We start from the raw sequence: 22,016 nt of genomic DNA on the forward strand, positions 1-22,016 counted from the left end.
CTAAAACTGTAACCTATATCATCCTAGGAAACCAAGGGTTCATACTACATGCAGGCTTCATACCTACTTAGCTCCTACCTACTTACTACCTACATACTACTTTCCTTCCCACCTACTACCCAGGCTTCCTATTACCTCCAGGAAAGAAACACTTGAAATAATTATTTGTGCCAAATTTGGGCAAGCTTCACCTCCTTGCAATTTAATTGTTAGAATGCTGCTAAGGCAAAATAATAACTATTACACACTGTACTGGCATAAAAACTATCACTGAGGGAGTGAAAAAGCAAACATTTCCAGCAAATCACTTCTCACTAATGGCAGCATAAATCTGCAGTTACCCAGATGACTTCAATGAATCTACTTTACATTTATGCTGCTGTAGCCAAGCATGAAATTTGCCCCAGTGATTTATTCCACAGATGAGACAGAACTAAGTTGGACTCAGTTCTGTGCTTAGAAAATGATCTGTACTTGAGAAGTTGTAACTGGAGATAGAATTCATGTTTGGGGAGAGCTTCCATATCAAAAATTCTGTAAATGCTTCAGGGATTGCATTACTATGAAGAGTCAGTTATATGGAGCCACCTATGACTTAATGTATGTGTGTTTCAGATAGGAAATGGTTCTTAGGGCTCAGCTATAGGAAATAATTCTGAAAAGCTGATTGTTCCTCACATTTTACCAAGGGCTTCAGCTTCATGCTGATCTTACTCTAATCTGGAGATACAAATACTTAAAGCACTTTCATCATAATTACATAGGCACTATGGGCCTAAGGAAGACAAACTCAGACTCTTCTCAGGGGTATCCAGGGAAACAACAAGAGGAAATAGGCAGCACAAATTGAAATGCAGGATATTACACTTCAATGGAAGTGGGATCCTCCAGCTGTAGGTTTACTTCAAAATCACTTGTTTGGTTTGCAGCAACTTACCCAACTACTCCAGATGTAAAGCAGCATTCCAACTTACACAGAAGTCAGCTCTTACAACAAATCTTTTGTACATCATAGCTCAACAGTTTGAGAGGTTTTGCTGCTGTTGGCATAGATCTAATTTTAGAAAATTAACTCTTTTCAGCTCTTCTCTTTCTTCTACAGACTGACTAGATGAAGACTTACTGCCTGTCATTGGTAGATCACAGAATCAAGGTCATTTATATAGAACCCTCCACCTCTCCCCCACAAAATGCCTTTCAATTTATTGAATGTGGTTCATTATCTAAAGAAAACCAAACTGATAATACTGCTGTTAAATAAATGAGGGGGAAAATACATTTCCAGTGATTTCAGCCACAGCATTGGGCAAGGCTTCCATATCAGAAGTCATGAAAGGACTTAGAAAAACTACAACAAGGTAAATGAGGTGGTTTTCCCCTCAACTGGGGGGAACAAAACAGCCTCCACCCTTTTCAGTAGTTGCAGAGTAGATGCTCTGTAACAAAGTTCAGAAGAAATTTACATACCCATCTGGATAAAATACAAAATTCATTAACACCTTCTCTTGTAGATGAAAATTGCAAAGTTAGAACCTTTCTTCTTGTGGCAAACTGGAGTGGTTTTTTTCTGTCAGTAGTGTGAATTGATGTTTCCCATCTTGTACTTCAAGTGCTTGGTGGGAAATGTACAATTTGCACTTCAAAGACTCACTCCAGATCAGTCCCATGTTTTGTGGCTGCAGGAAAGTCTTGCAATTGTATCATTAAAATCAAGTGACTTCCATATGTTTAAAGTGACAGGCTTACATTTATTTAATTCCATAGGATGAATTAGACTGTGTATGGTTTGGAGAAGCATTTCATCATATTTGTATCTCTGACCTATTTATTGAATCACATAAATGATGGGCTGGGTGACCATTGCAGTACAAAGTCTTGTGTGTCTGAAAGAGTTTACCATAAAATCTTGAAGAGTAACACAAAAATAAAAGGGGCTCCATGGCCACCTTCTGTACTCAGCACTGGTTAGACCACACCTTGAGTACTGTGTCCAGTTCTGGGCCCCTCAATTTAAGAAGGACATTGAGACACTTCAGTGTGTCCAGAGAAGGGCAACAAGGCTGGGGAGAGGTCTCAAGCACAAGCCCTATGAGGAGAGGCTGGGGGAGCTGGGATTGTTTAGCCTGGAGAGGAGAAGGCTCAGGGGAGATCTTATTGCTCTCTACACCTACCTGAAGGGAGGTTGCAGGCAGGTGGGGGTTGGTCTCTTCTCCCAGGCAATCAGAACAAGAGGACAGAGTCTCAAGCTGCACCAGGGGAGGTTTAGGCTAGAGGTGAGGAGAAAGTTCTTTGCAGAGAGAGTTGTTGGCCACTGGAATGTGCTGCCCAGGGAAGTAGTATGTTGCAGAAAAGTTCAGCAAAATACAGAAGCAGCAGCAGAAGACAGTGATAACACACTTCCACCCACCCAAGCACAGAGAAGCCAGACCAGGTGAAAGAACCAACATCCCAAACTCAGAAACTGAAAGCAGCAAGTGGAACAGGAAGCCTCTAATGTTACAAATCTGAACCTCAAGCCCCATAATACTTTGCTCCAGTCACTACTGTCAGTTTGAAGCTGGCATGAACATAAGTAGCAGACTCAACTCAGTCTGTAATACAAACATCTTCAGTTTCCTTGTGTTTTTGCCATGAAGTCCTCTTGACCTCAAAATGTAACATCTAAATCATGTCATTTTTAGGCTGCCAATGGGTATCACGACAAAGGAGCAGTCGATGGAGATTAGTTCTGCAGGATTTGCAATGAAACGGTCCTGGGTAGCAGCTACAAAGAAGAAAACTCTATGAAGCCTTAGTTACTTCTGGTTTCTCTGACCCTACCATCTTAAGCAATCAGTATCAAAGGAAACTTGGCACCAGCAGCAGGGAGAATCAGAATATTTTCAAACAATGCTGCTTTTCATCCCCCATCTTCTGTGAATGAGCCTGAATTTCTTCTTCCTCCCAAACACACACTGCTTAATTCCGGACAGATAACATCTTCCTTTATAGAAGAAAATAATACATGAAGATTAAGCAAATGAAATATTGATGACTTTCCCCTGCATTTTCCTGCATCACTTTCTATTGAAGGGCTCTTGGATGAGGGAACACAGTGCACTGTCAGCAAGTGTGCTGATAGCACAAAACTGGGAGGAGTGGCTGACACACCAGAAGGCTGTGCTGCCATTCAGTGAGACCAGGACAGGCTGCAGAGTTGAGCAGGAAAAAAAATGTACTGAAATACAAGGGCAAGTGTAGAGCCTTGCACCGGTGAAAGAACAACCCCATATAGCAGTATGGGTTGGGGACTGACCTCTTGGATGATCAGAGGGCTGGAGCACTTCTCCTATGAGGACAGACTGAAGGAGTTGGGGCTGTTCAGTCTGCAGAAGAGAAGGCTCCGAGGTGACCTAATTGTGGCCTTCCAGTATCTGAAGGGGGCCTACAGGAAGGCTGGGGAAGGACTGCTCAGGATATCAGGTAGTGATAGGACTAGGGGCAATGGAATGAAGCTGGAGGTGGGGAGGTTCAGGCTGGATGTGAGGAAGAAGTTCTTCACCATGAGAGTGGTAAAGCCCTGGAATGGGTTGTCCAGGGAGGTGGTTGAGGCCCCATCCCTGGAGGTGTTTAAGCCCAGGCTGGATGAGGCTCTGGCCAGCCTGATCTAGTGTGAGGTATCCCTGCCTATGGCAGGAGGGTTGGAACTAAATGATCCTTGTGGTCCCTTCCAACCCTGACTGGAAGGAAGAGCTGTTATGTGGCATTTAGATAAGTATGAACTTTGCCTGATTATAAAGCATGGGAAAAGGTCTTATTTTAATACGAGTTTGCAGAAGGGTTGAGTAGTTTGGTACTGAAAGCTTTCACATATGTAAAGCACATGGGAATGGCAGCTGTTTAACAAGTCAAGTGCCTAATAAGGATGCCAACTGGAAATGGTGAAATTCAGGGAGAATTAGGCCTACTGCCATTACCAGCTACAGCATACTGGGTTTGGAAATACGTCATGAAACTATAAATTATATAGATAACCAGATTACTCTAACAGATAAAGAAAAGGATCATAGATACCTGCACAATGAAGTCCATTGAACGGAAAATTCTGAGACTGTTGCTGAATGTTCTTGTTTTCTTACACATGTAGGTATAGCATGACAGTTTTCTTGTTGAAAGAGTGTGGAGTAAACACATATTTATGTGTAATTACATTGGCTTCAATAAGAATTCCTCTCTTCTCTTCTGCCAGGCAACCAGCACCAGAACAAGAGGACACAGCCTCAAGGTGTGCCAGGGGAAGTTTAGGCTTGAGGTGAGGAGAAAGTTCTTTGGCCATTGGAATGTGCTGCCCAGGGAGGTGGTGGAGTCACCATCCCTGGAGGTGTTCAGGAGGGGATTGGATGCGGCACTAGAAGCCATGGTTTAGTTAGTCATGAGGTGGTGGGTGACAGGTTGGACTTGACAATCTTTGAGGTCTTTTCCAACCATATTGATTCTATGATTCCTACAGCTTAGTTATTTTTTATTTAATTGGAATTTCCTGTTGGCAAATTTTCTGATTTTTCTCCAGAAAATGTTAAAATTCATGGAGTGCTGCAATTAAGATCTTGTGTTGTTTTCTTCCTGGGTCTAAGTTCTTTTAATGTTCTTTCCCTTTTATTACATGACATTCAAGGTGCAGTACCTCCTACTAACATGTCATAACTGAAACTTTCAATTCACAGAATCACTAAGGTTGGAAGAGACCTCAAAGATCATCAAATCCAACCTGTCACCACAGACCTCATGACTAACTAAACCATGGCTTCGAGTGCCACATCCAATCCCCTCTTGAACACCTCCAGGATGATGACTCAATTACTCATATTCTCTGTCTAAAACCAGCATGAACAATTCAGTGTTACTGTGATGGGTCAACTTAAATCTGCTGATGAATATTCAATACCATGCTGCTGTCAAGCCAGCTTCAAAATGAAAGTGCTGGCTGGAGCGAAATGGGTCTTGAAGTTCAGATTGTAAAGTGAGAGGCTTCCTGTTTCTGGTTGCTGCTTCTAGTTTTGGAGTCTGGTCTCTTCTGCTGGGCTGGCAGCTGCATGCTTGGGTGGGGGTAGCCATTTCATTGCTGGCTTCTGCTGCTGCTTCTGCTTTTTGTGTGAAATGGGAAAAGGTAATTGTGCATCTTATCATCTCATTAAACTCCTCATCAACCCAGGCTATTTTGTGTCATTTTCCCTCCTGCGGGGGCTGGGGAACTGGGCTTGTAGGAGCAGACTGTGTTAAGCCAGGACAGTTATCTTCAGATGGGGAAAAAAGTCCAATATGCTTCTGAATAAGGACACATCCATGAATCTTCAAAACACTCAGGATGGAATACTTCACAACATAAGTATACCAAGTAGATAATTACTGGCTCGCTTATGCTTCTTGCCATTCTGCAGTTTTCATTTCACTTTGACAAAATGCTAGGCAGAGAAATATGGAACAACAGCGATGAAGACAATCTTGAAGTGCCGTCCTTGCTAGTTAAAAGACATTAAGGATGGTTTCAATGGTGTTTTCTGGCATGACTGCAGTGTCAAAGCACATTAAAAAAATAATTTATGAGGAGCTGCAGAATATGCATGTGAGAGACATTCAAGCCCCTAAATTTTGCAATAGGCAAGCATATAATTATGAGAGTGCTATATAATAAACAACAATTAAGCCAGAACAATCACAGGAGGAATAACAAAATGAATGCTAAGGCAGGAAAACTGAAGCCATCTGCACACTGATAAATACCATTAATTCAAACCAGTCTGTGCATAACTGAATACCTGCAAAACTATCTATTACCAAACTTGTCAGAGGGAAGGGAAAGGATGCCATAACAACAACAACAACAGCATTCTTGCCATAAAATTGTCCAAATGTGCTGAAATCAATATAAGGCACTATATATTCACAAAAGGCACTCCATGAAAAACAGGAAGAAAGAAAGAAGTAAAAGCACCTACAAGCATTTGTTTAAAATAAGACAGTTAGGGCTGTTTGCTGCCAAGACTGCACACAAATACTTTCACCTGCTACATTAACAAGAAAAATGGGGCTTCATTTGCCAAAAGAGACTTCTTGAAAGTGTTATTTCTGTGCTTCACCTGGTCACAGGCATGAGAAACGTGGAGAGCAACAGCCTTCATGAATAACACTTACTGCACTCCTCTTTTAACCTGTGTGAACTCTCCTCCTTCACATCCCTCCTTACTACTGTATTAAGGTGCTAATTACCATACCTTAAGCAACTACTGTTGTAGAAATATCTTCTGTTTTCCCAAACGTTTGTCTGCTATACCTGTCCTCATGTGGGCTTAAATCTAATTTCACAGGGAATTAAATCAGTCGTAAAATTCACATCAGCTGATATTTGTGCTGAAGAAGTACCCAGCTAGTTACATTCAGCATTCAATCTGTCACAGGAAACAAAACTGTAACCTAGATTGAAAAATGTGTGAATGCTTCTTCCATTTCATCCAGCATCAAAATTGCAGGCTGACATAAAACCTTTCAGTGCTTGTGAATGCAGGTAGCCAGTGAATGAGCAAATTCACCTTCCGGAGCTCTGCAAAGTGATGACATAAGCAATAACACCAAAAAAAGAAAATAAGGTAAAGGAAAGAAGAACAAGATGTGAGTGACATAGAATCATAGAATCAACAAGTTGGAAAAGACCTCAAAGATCATCAAGTCCAACCTGTCACCCAACACCTTATGCCTACTAAGCCATGGCACCAAGTGCCACGTCCAATCCCTTCTTGAACACCTCCAGGGATGGTGACTCCACCACCTCCCTGGGCGGCACATTCCAATGGCCAATTACTCTTTCAAGTGAAGAACTTTCTCCTTACCTCGAGCCTAAACTTCCCCTGGCACAGTTTGAGACTGTGTCCTCTCATTCTGGTGCTGGCTGCAGCTTCATTAAATCAGGAATAATTTCTCAGCAGGAAATTGTTCCTCCCAACCTATCTGGGAGGTGCTCATCAGACCACAGTCCTTCAGTCCCTCCTTGGCTAAAAATGAGAGATGGTGACTGCTGTTTGTAACTCTTCATCCTCACAAAGAGTAGGTATTTTGATGGTCTTCACCTTCTTCCTGCCAGCCCATTTCCAGCCTTGTTTACTGGATAACCAAACTCTTGTGGTTCTTTCTGTACCATAGATACAGTTGGAGAAAAATCAAAGAAGAAAAAATAAAGAAACTTGACCAATCCAGTTTTGTAAGAAAGGCAAATTTCTACTTTGCTCCCTTTTAACACAGACACACACACCCAGAGTGCAACAGTCCACAGAATGAGTTTTCAAACACACTTCTCTTCCAATCAAATTGATGGGGAAATTGAGGATTGAAACTGGCCTTTAGCAGTGATGGAACATCAGGGTCAAAAGGAACTGAAAGTAGTCTCCAGTCCATCCCCACCATGTAAACAATGTGACTTTTTCTAGCTTTGGATAACATGTTCAGCTGATTTTTCTCACCATCCATACAGATGTGTGACTGGATTCAGAAATGACATCTCTGCAGAAACCCCCAGACTCAGTGTTTGTGCTACACAAATGAAAGGAAATCCAACATGGTGCTGTTGGAAGATATGGGACATAGGCTGGGTAACTGGTGATCTCATCTGGGCAAGCAAGGTATGTATAACTTTTTATGTTCATATTGTCTCTGGACCCTTCCAAATATTTGCCTGGGAATTGTTTGCTGTCTACAATCACCTGAAGGGAGGTTGTAAACAGGTGGGGGTTGGTCTCTTCTTCCAAGCAACCAACACTAGAACAAGAGGACACAGACTCAAGCTGCACCAGGGGAGGATTAGGCTGGAGGTTAGGAAGACATTCCTCACAGAGAGAGCTATTGGCCATTGGAATGGGCTGCCCAGGAAGGTGGTGGAGTCACCATCACTGGAGGTTTTATTAAGAATTGAATTGAATTGAATTGAATTGAATTGAATTGAATTGAATTGAATTGAATTGAATTGAATTGAATTGAATTGAATGGAATGGAATGGAATTGAATGGAATTGAATTGGATTCAATTCAATTCAATTCACCAGGTTGGAAATGACCTTTAAGATCATCGAGTCCAACCTTAAGAGGAGACTGGATGAGGCACCTAGTACCATGGTTTAGTTGATGAGATAGTGTTGGGTGATAGGTTGGACTTGATGATCTTGAAGTTCTTCTCCAACCTGGTTAATTCTATTCTATTCTAAGTTTGAAGCTAAGTGATCAATATTATGTATTTTTGACAAAACATTATTTCTATCAGAAGTCATCAGAGAAAATAAAATATTATACCGAACCATATTGATCAGCATAAATTATGCATGGCTCAGTTTGAATTACTTCTATAACCCAATATTTCCTTTTTGCTAGTGGGAGTAAATTAATTATAGCATTAGAAGCCATTGTGCAGAGGTTAAGCTCAGGCATGCATGCATTCAATCTACAGAAAACTAAAAAGTTTAGGTTAATGAAATGTCTGTGGAAAAGAGTCTTATTAATTAGCAGGTTAACAGCATTCTTCACAGCAATATTTTAGAGATGCCAAACTCTAATATATTAGTGCTGTAGGCAAAAGCTGCACCTCTGTCCAGAGAAACATTTCAAGCTTATTTTATTCAGCCTTGGATTTTTTTCTGTGGTTTTTTTTTCTCCTCTCCTAGTGATTTGTATGCTGCAAAGCACTATCTCTTCTTCAAAGTCTTTCATGAGGCAGAAACCAAGTGCAATGTTTATGGCCCTGCAGACAATGGGATAAAACTACAGCAAGAGCCCGAGGGTTTGTGAGTTTGGTTTGGTTTGTTTTTAAATGGATTGCATTTTCAAAGTGTCATTAACATTGTACCTGATGTAGGTAAGTGCTGATGGATTTTTTTTCCCCCCTCTTATCATAGTATCAGTCAAGGTTGGAAGGGACCACAAGGATCAGCTAGTTCCAACCCCCCTGCCATGGGCAGGGACACCCCACTCTAGATCTTCATTTGCTTTAGATTTGATCTTGATAAAAGTTCTTATTTTCTTCTTCTGTTTGGGGGCAAGAGGGCTGATCCAAGCCCGTTGCAATCAGCAGCCATCTTTCCATGGATTCTGCTGAATATTTCAAGAGCTAGTAAACAAACAAACAAAAGAGTACAGTGCGTTGCAACCTAACAGACTTGGACCTTTCTGCATAATGTGTAGAGAAGGCATGGAGTGAGGAGTGTTGGGTCCCCTCAGTTTAGGAAGGATGTTGACTTGCTGGAATGAGTCCAGAGAAGGGCAACGAAGTTGGTGAGGGGTTTGGAACACAAGCCCTGTGAGGAGAGGCTGAGGGAGCTGGGGTTGCTTAGCCTGGAGAAGAGGAGACTCAGGGGTGACCTTATTACTCTCTACAACTACCTGAAGGGAGGTTGTAGACAGACGGAGGTTGGTCTCTTCTCCCAGGCAGCCAGCACCAGAACAAGAGGACACAGTCTCAGGCTGAGCCAGGGGAGGTTTAGGCTGGATGTTAGGAAGAAGTTCTATACAGAGAGAGTGATTGCCCATTGGAATGGGCTGCCCAGGGAGGTGGTGGAGTCACCATCACTGGAGATATTCAGGAGGAGACTTGATGGGGTGCTTGGTGCCATGGTTTAGTTGTTTAGGTGGGTTGGATTGGTTGATGGGTTGGACACGATGATCTTGAAGGTCTCTTCCAACCTGGTTTATTCTATGTAATATTCTATGTAATATATTGGTACTGGTTACCACACTGCTAAAGTCCTTCATTTGCAACCTGAAAGCCATTCAGGAATACGTACTGTAACACTTAATTTTCTTCTCTTTTCAGCCTTTGTGCTTTGAAGACTATCAGTAATATTCTTGCCATTCGGAATGTTTGTGTGAGATGGATACCTCTATATTTTAAGCAGAAAGCTTGTTCCTTAACTGAGCCTTGCTTTCAATAAAAAAACAGTAAACAACAGAGGAGGGCCATCAAAATGATCAGGGAGGCTAGAAGATCTCTGCTATGAGGACAGGCTGAGGGAGCTGGGGTTGATCAGCCTGGAGAAGATGGAGCTCCAGGGAGATCTGATAGCAGCCTGCCAGTACCTGAAGGGGGCCTACAAGAAGGATGGAGGACTGTTTACATGAGCCTGTGGTGACAGGACGAGGAACAATGGCTTTAAACTAGAGAAGGACAGATTTAGATTGGATATCAGGAAGAAGTTCTTCACTATGAGGGTGGTGGAATACTGGAACAGGTTGCCCAGGGAGGTGGTTGAGGCTCCTTCCCTGGAGATATTCAAGGTAAGACTCAATGAGACCCTGGGCAGCCTGGTCTGGCTGGGGATGTCCCTCATGACTGCAGGGAGGTTGGACTGGATGACCTTTGGAGGTCCCTTCCAGCCTGGACCATTCTATGATTTGTGCTCCTGTGGGGTTTTCTCTGTTGTGAGGAAAAATTGCTGATGGAAACAGGCGCAGGGAGCGCTGAGCTGCCAGACTTGCAGGCATTTCCAGGGATGGGGACTTCTTGTTCTGTGCTTGAGTGGGCAGGAGAAGGAGGAGTTGCCTGTGAGCCAAGTTTAAGTGGCATGGGTCCCAGTAAAAAGTGGACGAGGGTGGAGAGCAGCACTTACTGGAGGCAGCAGTTCTTCAACTAACAGAGAGTCTGGGATTCAGTTCTGACTTTAAAACCCACTCATCTGAACTAGAACAAACCCCATCTGGCTCAGCCCAGGCTGCAACTATGTCTCTGAACAAAGTCCACTGCAGTAGACACATCCCTTCTTAGCAATTCAGAATTCTTCTCATAAGTAACATTGTGCTCTAAATTCTCCCTCCTTTTTCCTGAGCACACTCCAGAGCTTGTTTTGGTCACTATTTTGACTGTCTCTTCATCTGAAAGAATGCCTACATTTTTATTCATTTCTCTTGCTTTACACTGTTGATCTGGTTGAAGGTTTGCATTATTTTCTGCCTCTGTTCTTTGAGACTTGTCACCACTGTCCTTCTGGTAGTTATGACATCCTCCAATCTAACAGCTTCATAACGTATCCTAATAAAGATGACACAGTTTAGCTGGAGCAATTTAAACATCAGATCTTTGATACCAATCAAAATACACTGAGGCAGACTGGGCACCAATTACATTTGCAGGAAGGGCTAAAGTCCACTAGCAGATCACTGGCAGTGATCTGCCAGCTCTCCCAGTGACTGATTGGATGTTGCCTGCATCACTCTGCATTGTTTATCTGTCCTCAGGGAAGCACTTGAGGCTGGCTTTTTTCCCCCAAGTTTTTACACCTCTTTGCACATATTGGATAAAGCCTCTGGTTTTAATGTTTTCAGTAAAGGTGCTTAACTGCATCCCCTGCTCCTCTGACTTCTCAGATCCTCCCCACTCAAAATAAACCCCAACAACTCATGATCTTTGGGCTGCTGAATAGTTGGTTAAAGGCTTGGCCTCATTTACAACAATTATGTTCCTTTTTTATTTTCTTCTCAGTTTATCATATGTAATAGATGCAGGTACCTCAAAGAACAGCCAGAAAGATAGTATTAGCATGGCAAAAAAAAAAAGATGTTTGATTCAGAGACATTAAAAACAAACAAAACCCAACCAAGCAACCAAAAAAGAACACCTTTTTTTTTTTTTTATTATTGCCTAAAATCATAGAATCATAGAATCAATAAGGTTGGAAAAGACCTCAAGGATCATCAAGTCCAACCTCTCACCCAACACCTCATGACTACTAAACCATGGCACCAAGTGCCACGTCCAATCCCCTCTTGAACACCTCCAGGGATGGTGACTCCACCACCTCCCTGGGCAGCAGATTGCAATGGTGAATAACTCTCTCCGTGAAGAACTTTCTCCTCACCTCCAGCCCAAACTTCCCCTGGTGCAGCTTGAGACTGTGTCCTCCTGTTCTGGCACTGGTTGCCTGGGAGAAGAGACCAACCCCACCTGTCTACAACCACCCTTCAGGTAGCTGTAGACAGCCATAAGGTCTCCTCTGAGCCTCCTCTTCTCCAGGCTAAGCACCCCCAGCTCCCTCAGCCTCCCCTCATAGGGCTTGCACCCCAAACCCCTCCCCAGCCTTGTTGCCCCTCTCTGGACACACTCCAGCATCTCAACATCCTTCCCAAACTGAGGGACCCAGAACTGGACACAGTACTAAAGATGTGGACCTTGTGGCAGGAAGACCTGAGCAAGAAGCCTTTCAGAACCTGAAGGGAGCTACAGGAAAGCTGGAGATGGACCTTTTACAAGGGCTTGTAGTGATGGGATGATGGGGAATGGATTGAAGCTTGAGGAAGGCAGTTTTTGACTGGATGTTAGGAGGAAATTCTTACAGTGAGGGTGGTGAGACACTGGAACAGGGAGGTTGTGGATGCCTCCTCCTGGGAGCTGTTCAAGGCCAGATTGGACAGGGCCCTGAGCAACCTGGGCTAGTGGAAGATGCCCCTGGCCAAGGCATTGGCTTGGAACTAGATGAGTTAGGGTAGATGGAGCTATTGACAAGTTAAAAAGCTGAAGCTTTTATTTCAAGAGTATACATAGAGAGGCATACAAGTCTATTACCTCAAATTCAGACAGGCTCAGAAGGAGAGAGATCTTAACAGATAGGCAGAGTAAAACTGGTTCTGGAAAATTTCCAATTTATATGTGTCTCTTCAATAAAGTGGACCTACCAGGGTCCCATGTGGTTTGCTAGTCAAAACATTGGGAAGCATCCAAAATTCAGCTATCTTAAGATACAGTAATATGTGTTATATATACCACAGCACCTTCAAACTGTAAACAGAGTTCCTGACACCTTTCATACAGCCCTCTATTCCTTTAAGGAAAAGCAGCTGGAAATCAAACGCTTAAAGTGAAAGAATTGTTTTGAATAATAACTGGAAAGCTACAGCTCCATCTGCTCTGCATCTACAGTGAAGATATATTGCTATATTTTATAGGAACAGGGGTGTGTCTTGGCATTCAATACATGACAATGCATGCAACTCATGTTGAGCAGTATGTTGTGCTTTGATTAACTCTCTGCTTTCCCCTTGCAATTGCCTGAAGGTTGGAAATCATAAACTAAAAGCATCCCTGAGCATGGAGTAAATGGATGAGACAGAAAAGATTGGTATAGCTGATGGGATGGGATGGGATGGGATGGGATGGGATGGGATGGGATGGGATGGGATGGGATGGGATGGGATGGGATGGGATGGGATGGGATGGAATAGAATAGAATAGAATAGAATAGAATAGAATAGAATAGAATAGAATAGAATAGAATAGGAATAAGAATAAGAATAAGAATAGAATAGGAATAAGAATACGAATAAGAATACGAATAAGAATAAGAATAAGAATAAGAATAAGAATAAGAATAAGAATAAGAATAAGAATAAGAATAAGAATAAGAATAAGAATAGAATTAACCAGGTTGGACAAGACCTTTCAAATCATTGAGTCTAACCTATCACCCAACACCATCTAAGCAACTAAACTATGGCACCAAGTGCCCTATTCAGCCTCCTCTTAAACACTTCCAGTGATGGCAACTCCACCACCTCCCTGGGCAGCACATTCCAATGGCCAATCACTCTTGCTGTGAAGAATTTCTTCCTAACATCCAGCCTAAACCTCCCCTGGTGCAACTTGAGACTATGAAACTCTCTGCTCCTTCTTTATGCTGTACATTTGTCTTTTAATTGGAACAAAGGCATTATATGCTTATTTTGCACCAAATAAATATTTTATGAATGTTCTGAGCACTAAGAAAGTCTTTATATGTGAGAAAAAAAAATTGATTTCTTGAGACAGCAATTAGGTAGGTTCTTGTTCAAGTGCTTACTCAATTCTCATCTTAAGCAATCACTTAAATCACCTGGAGTTTAAGTGCTTTACTGAATCAAGGTCTAAATACTTCGTTAACCAAAGCTGAGTCCTCACTCAGCTAAATATCTAGACCCAAATTTCCACTCAAGAGATTTCCAAACCTTTGGGAAAGCTGAGGATCTTTCTTTGGCATTTGGGACATATTGAAATCACAGAATCACAGAACATTCAGGTTGGAAAAGACCTTTGAGATCATCGCATCCAAACATTAACCCTACCCTACCAAGTCCACCAGTAAGCCATGACCCCAAGCACCACATCTACACAGCTTTCAAACACATCCAAGGATGGTGACTCAAACACCTCCCTGGGCAGACTGCTTCAATATACATGTATAGTGTATATATATGTAATATATATATATATGTATAGTATATATATGTATGTAATACATGTAGTGACAGGATTATGTCAATAAATACTCCTTCATTGGAGAAATTTCTGATTCACATTCTTCTAAAGTGAGAGGTTTTGGGTCACATTGACTTGGCCAACATCTGACTTGGTTGTGAAACTCTGGAAAGGCTAAACTAGCCTTGCTTTGATATCACATATTTCTCTATTTTACATAACTGGGGTGGTTTAATTAGTTCTTGGGAGTCAATTACAGTATCACAGTATCACAGTATAACTAAGGTTGGAAGAGACCTCGAGGATCATCGAGTCCAGTTGCCACTTTGTCTCTTTGATTCCTGAAACTTTCCTTCTAATTGACAAAGAAAGCATTCTGAGGTAAAACTCCCACAGTTTTTACATCAAACCAATTCAATGACACTCCCCATTTATTCTACTTGGGTTTCATGAGATTATTTCTGCAGTAATTTCAATAGTTTCCTCTTGAACATAGGGAAAAATACCACCATGTGCAGGAGTTATTTCTCATCTTAAAAAGTAAAGTAAAAAAAACAACCAACCACCGCAGCCTAATTCTCCTAATTTCAACCTGTTCTGTCAAAATGCTGCAGGATCTAATTCACTAAAAGCAACTGCATTATCTTGGGGGAAAAACCGTGGCTGCATTATCTGACGTCTTGCAGAGATTCGTTGACATAACTAAAAGGAAATAACCAGAGCTAAAAGCACTTAAAATGGGTAAAGTTCCCATCTTAAACACACACAAGCACATTAAGCCTTTGGAAAGTCAGAACCCAAATCCTCCAAATGCCTTGCTTTTCCGTTCCTTTCTGGTTTTGAACAGACAAAAATGTGTTCAAATTGCATTGCTTTGCATAGCTAGCCGGTGTGGCTGCCGTTCCTAGAACAAAACAGATGTGTGTTCCTCTTTGGAACATGGGGTCCAAACCCACTTAGATTACTTTTTACTGGTGTAAATTCTTGTATGTTTGAGGAACTCTACTGATTTAAGGTATATCTAGAGAGTTCACTATAGTTTTCCTCTTTGGCCTGTATCTTTTACATTGTACCCTTTCCAAAGACAATAGATTGAGTAGATAAGGTAGATAAGAGTTCACTCTGCTCTTGCTCTGAGCTGCTGGCCATGAGATGCCTGTGGTGTTGAAGTCACTTGGCAACAATGGCTGAGTTAATAAGCTTTTTGGAAAAGTTCCAATAGCTACTGATACAAAATGCATGTCACTGTCATGCTTGCGTTAAATTTTTATGAGGTATGCCTGCTTACACTATTGGTGATTTCCATAAAGCCTTACCCAGCCTGTTGGGGAGTTCCTGCTCCATTGTCCTTGCCTACCCCAAGCTAAATTACTCACAAAGAGACAGAGCTACAAGGCTACTCCTTCCATTCAGGAACCAGAAGTTAAAGACATCTTCATAATCTCTTCTGTTAGTTCACAAATGATGTTAATTCAGATTTCAGAGTCTTTCTTTTTCCACTGCAGTGACATATTCACTGGAATAGTTACAGGCGAATTCTAGCTGGAGTCTCCTGACTGCAACAAGTCCTGTATAAAATCAGTGTAGTCTTCCAATTGTTTATGATATATAAATTTCACTGCTTGAAACAGTCTTCATCACTATGTATTGTATTTGAATAAATACTGAGATAGACTGATGTGAATGAGAATATATTAAAGCATTCATTTAATTTACCAGTGCTTTGTTAGTTCTTAATCAAAACGTTGGCTTACCTGTCTGTAACAATATCTACGTGTATTTTGCCCTTAATACTCAAAATATTCAAAGTTCATTTGCCTTGAGCTACATTTTAAATTATTTTTTGAATAATCATATTTCCCTTTGTTGACTCAGAGTAATTTCTAGGTCTGTTGTCTGCACGTTACAGAAAAGAACCTGCTGCTACGAAGCCAGGCCTCTGTCCTGTGAAGGTAGTTGCGGTGGGTTGAAGTTTCCCCCAGCGTTAACTGCTGTTGTGATCAAGTTTGGTGCATGTTGCAGCTTCCTTAACAAGTTTAACCCTGTGCTGACATGCTTAACCACAGTGAAAGGAGCAATTTGTTTTTCTGTGTTATTTTTGGTTTATTGTTCATGGGAAAAGGCTGCCCTCTTCTGACAATTTGTTCATTTCTTCTAAGTTCTTAACACATTCCTTTCTCAGCTCTATTTATAGTTTCCCTTTTGTTCACCATACTTAGCTGCACATAAACTTAGCCATTAATTCCAGCAACATATATTTGCACATTATCTTATACAAGTAAGTAATCCCAATGTGAAATCAATCCTTCTCTGAGGCAGAGATCATATACCACAGCCTGAATTGTACACAGCATCACTGAAATCAATAGAGCCATCCCAAATTAAACTAGCAGATGGTCTTGTTCTACATGTCTTTAAGCTAGACCATTTCAACCTATTGTGAATTGAGTGATGCAGTGAACATTTCCTGTATTATACATTGTCTTTTGTCTAAGCATGTTACTCCAGTGACTACTAGTGCTGAATGAGTTTCTTGATCTGTCCTCACCACATAAGAGGACACAGTCTCAAGCTGAGCCAGGGGAGGTTTAGGCTGGATGTTAGGAAAAAGTTCTTCACAGAAAGAGAGATTGGCCATTGGAATGTGCTGCCCAGAGAGGTGGTGGAGTCACCATCACTGGAAGTGTTTAAAAAGAGACTGGATGAGGCAGTTGGTGCCACGGTTTAGTTGATTAGATGGTGTTGGATGATAGGGTGGACTCGATGATCTCAAAGATCTTTTCCAACCTGGTCAATTCAATTCAATTCAATTCAATTCAATTCAATTCAATTCAATTCAGTTCAGTTCAGTTCAGTTCAGTTCAATTCAGTTCAGTTCAGTTCAATTCAGTTCAGTTCAATTCAAGTCTAGTCTATTCTCATTGTTATGCCATTTGAAAGAATATAGTAAAAAGATGAATTTATCAAACACCAAACAAGTCTCACACACACAGGCAAAACAAGCTTATATTAGTTTTGCAAACTTGTCACTCAACAATTCCATCTCCCTGTGAATAAGCACTAAATAAAACACTGCACTGAATCTCCAAAGCTTGTTGCATTTGATAGAAATAGGTTAAAGTTTGTTACTACAAATGTATACAATCGAGAGCCCTTTGGTGTTACTACAATACACTGACTTATTACACAGCCTACATCTACTCATAGGGTCAACCTTTATGTGTTCAGAGATTGTTCCTCATGGGTAAACACATTAGATACAAGCAAACTTCTAATTGAAATTTAACAAGATGTATCATTACAATTTGGGAAGTATTTTCTTGACTAGAGAAATTTCTGGCTCAGAGGTGAGAAACCCAAAGAATGACAAGGTCACTAGGCCAGTGTTTACTGACAAATACTGTTCTATGAGGAAATTAGAGCATTTAGGGTAGCTGTTTCAAGCAAATAACTTCATTCCAAGTCAAACTAGTCTGAAATGCTCCATTTCAGATTTCCTCAGTGGGTTTGCAGCTCATGCTGAATTCTCCCAGTGAAAACATATTTACACCTTTTTGTAGTAAAATGAAAAATGCTAGTGTGTATTTCATGCTCTGACAGAGAATGTCAAACAGAACTGCAATGAGCCCAGCCTCTCATCTCTGATGCAGAAGTGTACTCCACTGAACTACCATCACCACTTGCTTCAGAGCAGGGAACTCCCTGGAAGACTTTAATTTTCTGCATCCTCTCTTGAGCCCAAGGGAGCTGACAGAATTAGTACAAAGCAGCAGATGCCAGCAAGCCACAGGAAGCACTGCATTTCTGAACAATTACAGTACATTTTTGGTGGTGGTAGGAGACACAAGGCTACGGTCTAAGTGCTTAGCCACTTGAGAAGTGTAATTATGCACTGGAAATGCACTGCCTGGAACAGTTGCTCTTGTGAAATGTAAATTACCAACTAAAATGGGAAATCAGAAGGGAAATTAAAAAAAGCTTCCTTCTTTCTTACATTGTTTATTGGAATCTCCTTATCAGCTCCACTGCTTCTTTCCTTTTTATCCAAAGTTTACTCAAATCAAGGCAAAAAAAAATCACTATTCCTGTTCTACTCTTTTTATAGGTATGTTTAAAATGTGTGAAAACAGTATCATTGCCCAGATAAAGTACCACTGTGAAAAACTGTTCATCATGTCTGCATGCCTCCCTGTATCTTTCCAACAGCACCTTACCCCACATTTATTCCATGCATTTTTAACAGGAAGATTCTGAGAAGTTATCTTGGTCCTAAATTCTGCACATTTTCTTCCTCATCTCTTATGCTCTACCCTACCACACAATACATCACAACTTCTTGTGTACCCACCATTTTATCAAGGTGTTTACATGATAGATTAAGGATGCAGGAGGCTAGTAGTCCATTGCATATGAATTACAGCCACTGCCTAAAAGCATATATTAATGTAAGTTCTCCTTTCCAAGGGCCGCATTACCAGAGCTCTAGCCTAATTTTGGGAGCAAGTAAATAGCAAAGGATATAGTTCATAATGAAAATGCCAACCCCAGCAAGACTTTTATGTCCCTCTGCCTTTAAACAGGGTAAGCTGTTGAAAATCAAGCTTCTACAGGAAAACAATCCACAAAATAGGGGGAAAAATGCTCCTTTGACAGCTACATCAATAATAGCTGTGGTAATAAATAGGCACTCAGTTTCATTACTGGAAAGAGCAGTATATCTACACTTTATGCTGCCAATTTAGAGCAAATACAATTTCATTATTTTTTTCCATATATTAACTTGCAATTGATTATCACAAGCAAAAAAAACCCCAACAAACAACTTTATAGTAAAAAAAAACATATTCATACCTCTGTACTTAAGTTCTTCTCAGCAGGGCATGAAATCAACTTAAAAAGTGAGCAAGAAAAGAAAAGAAAAGAAAAGAAAAGAAAAGAAAAGAAAAGAAAAGAAAAGAAAAGAAAAGAAAAGAAAAGAAAAGAAAAGAAAAGAAAAGAAAAGAAAAGAAAAGAAAAGAGAAAAGAAGAGAAAAGAAGAGAAAAGAAGAGAAGAGAAAAGAAAGGGAGGGGAAGGGAAGGGAAGGGAAGGGAAGGGAAGGGAAGGGAAGGGAAGGGAAGGGAAGGGAAGGGAAGGGAAGGGAAGGGAAGGGAAGGGAAGGGAAGGGAAGGGAAGGGAAGGGAAGGGAAGGGAAGGGAAGGGAAGGGAAGGGAAGGGAAGGGGAAGGGGAAGGGGAGAAGGGGAAGGGGAAGGGGACAGGGGAAGGGGAAGGGGAAGGGGAAGGGGAAGGGGAAGGGGAAGGGGAAGGGGAAGGGGAGGAAATTAACCAGGTTGGAAAAGACCTTCAAGATAAAAATAAAGAACTTCAGAGAAGTTGTAGAAAGCAGCATTAAAATGATACTTAAGAGCCCATCTGATATGTTTCTATGCCTGAACATCTATGCTACCCATTTGAAGGTTCTGGTTCAAGATATTTGAAATTTATTCTTGGGTCTCTTATGCTTTTTTTTCAAATGATATAAGAAATAGGTGTTTGGAGGCAAGGTGATGAAAGGAAGAGACCTGGAAAGGGGAAAGCAGAGTTCACAATATCACAGTACATTAGAGTTTGGAAGGGACCTCCAGAGATCATTGAGTCCAACCCCCTGCCAAAGCAGGATCATGTAGGGTAGTCCACACAAGAATGCATCCAGACAGGCTTTGAAAGTCTCCAGGGAAGGAGACTCCACAGCTTCTCTGGGCAGCCTGTTCCAGTGCTCCATCACCCTCACTGTAAAGAAGTTTCTCCTCATGATGAGGTGAAAGCTTCTCTATTCAAGTTGACAGCCACCCCTCAGATATTTACAGACATTGATCAGATCCCCTCTCAGTTTTCTCAAGCCTAAAGCTGATGAGAGCAAGGCCGGACAAAACCCAAGAGTAACAGCAGTTTAAAAAACCCAACAAACAGAGTAACAGCAGTTTAAAAACAAAAGGATGGAGAAACAAAAGAAAAAACCTCACCCCTCCATACTCAATCACAAGCCAAAAAGAAGATAAATTGTCTCCTAACGACTCCCTCAGGGGGAGATTAGGGGAAGATACAAGGACAAATATGAGTATGAAACCACCTGAGAAAACCTATGGTAATGTAATTACCATTTCTAAAGTCTACCATTTTCATTTTCAAAGTCAGTTGATAAGCAAGCCTGACTGCAGTTTTGTATTTATTTGTTGATGTGTCTAGACAAGTAAATACACATGCAGTGGCTACTTCAGAGCTTTGCATATACTGACCAGCATGCTGGAGCTGCCTCTTGAAATGAAACAATGAAGTTGTGACTTGCCTTTCCTTCCTTAGGGCACTATATTCCATCTTCCTTCTAAAGTGACTTCCAAAAAAAATTAACAATTCATGGGTTCTGAACACCCTGCACCACTGACATTCATATGAAATTAGTATGTTCAACCAAGCATTGCTGTCAAAACCATGGATAGCAGGGGCATAAGAATGAAAGGAAAGGATAATGTGCAAAAGAATCATTTATATGAGAAACCAGACTTAAATGCATAAAACAACCTTAAAGAAGAAAAATGCCTGCATCTGATCTTCAAACAGTACCATCAAGAAAGTCAGTCTGGCATTTCACAGTCATCACAGTATCGCTAAGGTTGGAAGAGACCTCGAGGATCATTGAGTCCAACCTGTCACCACAGACCTCATGACTAGACCATGGCACCAAGTGCCACGTCCAATCCTCTCTTGAACACCTCCAGGGATGGGGAGTCCACTCCACCACCTCCCTGGGCAGCCCATTCCAATGACTAACGACTCTCTCAGTGAAGAACTTTCTCCTCACCTCGAGCCTAAACTTCCCCTGGCGCAGCTTGAGACTGTGTCCTCTTGTTCTGGTGCTGGTTGCCTGGGAGAAGAGACCAACCCCATTTGAAAACCTCCTTCTGAACTGGAGGAGAAAATTTTTATGTAGGGCTTATTCCTATTCCTATACTGCAATAGGTGAAAAGCTATCATCAATCTCAGCCTGAGCAGCACCTCTAATTTCCAGAGGCCCAAACAGAAATAGAACGAAAATGCATTTGTTTTAAGTTGTTCTCTTCAGAACAGACTTCATAATTACTTCATCTGAAACATCACTGTCCTGTTCCTGGTTTTAATGCCAAAAAAAATATAATCTGAATGGTTTCAGTAATGTTCACCTGCAAGGAGAATGAAGATAAGTGATTAAAATAGTAAGTTTACATATCTGCCCACAAATCTTGTTCCACTTCTCAGACCGAGACATTATAAAAGGAGAAATTGTGAATTCATTTATGCAATGAACACAGCACAGCAACACTGCTGTGTATTAGATCTATAGATCATAGGTACAGTGCATTAAATTCACTTAGTAGACAGATAATTTTGTTTCCATGTAGAAGCCATTACAAATGCTAAATAATTAAATATATGTATGACTTGACAAATACTGTGCCAGGATTATGCAGATAATTCATATTTAATTCAGTAGTTGCTCCACTGCTAGCAAATAATAATGAATAGGCCACTGCATGTCCTCCACCATGATACATTTACTTTATTAAAATTTCCCAAACACATGGATATCTGAACTTTTCAATTAATCTCACCCTCAGGCATTCAAAGACAGTAATGCATATTACCAGATAGACTCTTGAAAATAAATCTAGCTTATCTCATTTCCTGTCTCAATGCAATCTTTATCCTAAGGAAGAATCAAAATGTCACTGCAGTAAGAGAAATTAAGTTAGTGGATGCTGTCTCTTCATG

The sequence above is a fragment of the Melanerpes formicivorus genome, unplaced genomic scaffold (genome assembly GCF_026170545.1).
Source record: "Melanerpes formicivorus ecotype bairdi unplaced genomic scaffold, bMelFor1.0.p_v2 SCAF_11, whole genome shotgun sequence".
In the NCBI taxonomy this organism is placed as follows: Eukaryota; Metazoa; Chordata; class Aves; order Piciformes; family Picidae; genus Melanerpes; species Melanerpes formicivorus.